We start from the raw sequence: 4004 nt of genomic DNA, 5'->3' as shown, positions 1-4004 counted from the left end.
GTCTCCCTCTGATCCCCTCCCAGCCCGCTCTGCTCTTCTGCTTTTGGACGGAGTTTGTTTGTTGCCGTGGTTGGGGTCGTGCTTTCGAACCCCCGCTTGCGTTTTCGCGACGGATTCGACCAAAAGAGTCATAATGGAAGACAGTGATGAGAGTTAATGATACGTCTTTGATAAAGCAGTCCTCGTGTGCAATCTGATCACAGCCATCAGCTCATTTGTCATGGCTGAAGTGAAAATGTCAGGACCAATGAGTGTATCAGTGCTGAAGGGGGCGAAAGGGCTTTTGGAGACACTTTTGTGCTGGGAGTGGGCCATAGCTTAGATGCAGCTCTGGGGAAATACTGGGATTAGCCAACTCTGTGCACAAATCCCTAGCATAACAGAATTAGTTGGGAAAATGAGGTTTGTTAGGGGAAAAAAAAAATAAAAAAAATCTGCAGAACTGCTTTAGGCTGCAGCCCAGGAACTATGCAAAACAGTAAGGCATTTTCATTAAAATAATTTCAGCAATGTGAACGTACACACATTCCAACAGAAATCGCAACTGGTAGCCAACGTCATAACAAACCCCATCTTAATGTATTTTGCATATGGACGGGGGGTTGCTTCTACCAGAAAAAAAAAAAGAAAAAGTGCATTTAAAATAAATACAGTCTCTACAGCCTTAAAAGAAGGTTTTCTGAATTTGACCCAGTGGCAATTAATACAGCGTATTTAAATACCAACTGATGCTGATGATCTTTCTGCCTGGGTTGATTCAGGTAGCAGCGGAGGGCAGTCCCCCGGCCGCAGACACCTCCTCGCTCAGGTGCACCTCATGCCACGGGAACATACTGGTGGCCAGACTGGGGCTCTGGTGGGGCTGCCCTCTTCTCTCTTTGGCTGGTCTGGACAAGGTGCTGCAGCAGAACATCACAGTAGGCAGATGTAGGAAACCCTATTGTATACGGCTGCCCTGCCATGACTGCAAATGCAAATTATTTAGGCCTCTGAAGAGCAAGGTTTAATATCCTCCCCCCCCCCTTTTTTTTTTTTTTTTTCCTTTCTGCATCCATTACAATAACCGTGGATGGTTTTGGCAGCCACTTCCCATTCTGGTTTTTAACCTTGGTGAACTCATGATGTCGATGGTGTCCCACAGCAGAGTCCCACTGTCTCTCACCCCTTCGCTCCTCTCATCGTCGGCTTTTAACTTGTCCCAGCTCAGCTTTCTCAGAAACCTGCTGCTCCTCTTTTGGGAACCCTGGTCCTGCTTCCTCTTACCTGCCCAGGACGAGCAGGGGCCTTTGGCCACCACGCCGTCCGTAAAAATGCCAAAGAAATCTGGATTTCTTTGGGGAAAGAAAGAAATTTCTGGGCAGATGGCTCAGCGGCGGTGGAACCGCACGTTTAACCAGGGAACCCCGTCTCTGACACGGTGCCAGCCCAGGGGGAGCCGAGGGAGCCAGTTATTCCACCCCCGGCACCCGGAGCGGTTCCCGAGGAATTGCCCAGACACTAGACACGTGTAGGTAATTGTCTGGTCTGGCCACAGACTGTTTGCCTGTGGAAGGGGTATTTATTTACCTGTGTTGATGCACTTCCCCTGTGTTTGATGCTGCAGAACTGGGGGGGGTTTGGCTTCGGGGGGGTTCACAGGCTGCCAGCGCCGGGCTGGGAGCGGTTTTCCCTTTGTCTGCCGTTGCTGGTCCAGGTGCTGCTGCAAGTTCGGCGTCTTTCCTCGGGATTTAACGGGAGGCCGAGATGATGATCGAGTTTGGTACCAGCTCCATCGTATCGGTAGCCGCCACCATCGCACAAGGCCTTGGAAACGGAGAGAAGGGTGGCCGAGGGTGGCACTGTCCCCGTCCCCATCCCTCGCCCTGCCCCGGTTATTTAGCGCGTCTGCGCCGCTGCCGTGCCTTGCCCGGCGTTCGTCCCTGGTGGAAAACGGCCTTTTTCTGTCTCCAAAACTTGGGCATCAGTTTGGGAGCGGGCAGGACTCGCAGGTAGGGGGATGGAGGGGGGCGGGCAGCGGGGGACATGTGGCAGAGCCGGGGGCCGTGGCTCAGGGACCAGGGAGAGCCCAGGGTTCAGCGTGTGAAACCCCCCCGTTGTGGTCACGGGCTTCAGGCTCCTGGTCCTCCTGGGCCTTCTCGTGCCACGAGCGTGGCCACGGGGACTACGGAGAGCAGGTAGCCTGGAGCCTGGCACAGAAACGGGTTCCGAAGCTGCAGCCACTTGCCTTTAAACCCCAAACGCTTCTCTGTTTGCGCCTGTCAGCCTGAGTGGCAGCAGCAAAGTAATTTATTTAATCTAACTAGTACTTATCTTTGTTAGGAGTCGTCTGCAGATTTCTTCCATTTCATGTACAGTGAATTGTCCTCTCTCAGATAATGCGCTTGTACAACCTCTTTCTTTCTTTCTTTTTTTTTTTGTTTAATTCTATTGATTTACAGTATTGAAGTGAAATATCTGATACCTGTTTCCTGCACTTTGACTCTACGTAGTCAAAGAAGCTGATGAGATTCTTCCCTCCCTTCCACGAGCCCTTTAGCTGTTTTAAATGTATAATTATCATTGCATGTCATTTGATAGCTGCACTAATTGCTGCCAACCATTGTCTGTTTGCACTTAATGCTGAAACCTGATCAACATCCTGCTTTGGTTGATGTTTGGTGGTAAACTTTAATTAACTCTTATTGCATTGAAGAAGAGCTCAGTCTCTGTGCTAACTAATCATTTACCTTCATTATGTCCTGACAGCTCCACTTGTTCCTGGTACTAATAGATACACCAGTCAGTAAATAAACCTGCAAACCTTCATGCCTTGAAGTTGTTCCACATTGATATTTTGTTGCTTAAAGTATAACGGGGTAAAGATAATTATTTCAGTGAGTTTTGTATCTCTGCTTTTTCAGACACCAATCTCAAATTGCCTTTTTCATGCCAGACAATATCATTTTAATAGTAACTGTAGATTTAAGATAACATTATTCCTTCAGCAGGGTTCCTATATACATGCATCTTTTGAATCAATACAATTAAGCTTGTCTCCTGTTGGAATTCTTGTAATTATTTTTCCTGAAATACTTTTCCTGTAATGATATTGAAGTTAAAGTAATCAGGTTACTGGCAGATCATGTAAAATTCAACTCAAAATTGCTGGCTGCTTGATTTTAATTTGTCTGACATCAAGTTTGTTTGAAAAGGGATAATATGTGGTTAAACCAAGGAGCTTATAATTACGGTTGACATTTGTTTGTTTATAATGAAATCTAATTAAAGTTCATACATTTTAAAACACAAAAGTTAATTACTGAATTGCTCACTTCACTTATGCACAGCAGTCAAATTAACTTGCAGAGCAAAAAAAAAAAAGACAAAAGACTATGCATAATCAAAACAAAATGCCCAGCTGATCTTGGCAACACAAAACAAATTTGCCATGATAATATTCTAGAAAAAACAAATGCTTTATTAATAACTAAACTGTTTAAAAAACATCCTGTATTTTCACTGACCAGGCTGATTTTAATGCAGAGTAATATGTAAATGCTTAACACGACTTGCAGTACCCGCAGCTCTTCTTTTCCTCAGATGCACGACTGGAAGAGTCTTGTGCTCTTGTAAATGTGCTCAAAAGCACGATTCTTTATTTTTATTTTTTTGTTGTTTCCATGAAGGCTCTTTCTGGAGTAAGCTGCAGCTGGAGTATCTCTGGAGCGCTGGGGTGTTTGCTCCAGTACCTGCCTTGGGATAACTTTTAGGAGGATAATTGCAGCAGGTCTAGATGCCAGCAAATTGGTATCAGGGAAACAAAAAAGCACTGTAGCGTTTATGTCACAGTTGGTTTTGAGACAAGGAAGGGGTCGGGTGAATATGACAGAGCCGCTTTGATTCTCTGGCCATTATTTGTTAGTTTTGCAACTGAGTTTTACCTTCCCAATGTGCTGACAGAGAACACATCCATACTTTAGTGAAATCACAAAGTTGGTGATAATTCACACTTTAAAAGATTATAC

The sequence above is a fragment of the Numenius arquata genome, chromosome 4 (genome assembly GCF_964106895.1).
Source record: "Numenius arquata chromosome 4, bNumArq3.hap1.1, whole genome shotgun sequence".
In the NCBI taxonomy this organism is placed as follows: domain Eukaryota; kingdom Metazoa; phylum Chordata; class Aves; order Charadriiformes; family Scolopacidae; genus Numenius; species Numenius arquata.
This window is presented reverse-complemented; position numbering follows the sequence as displayed.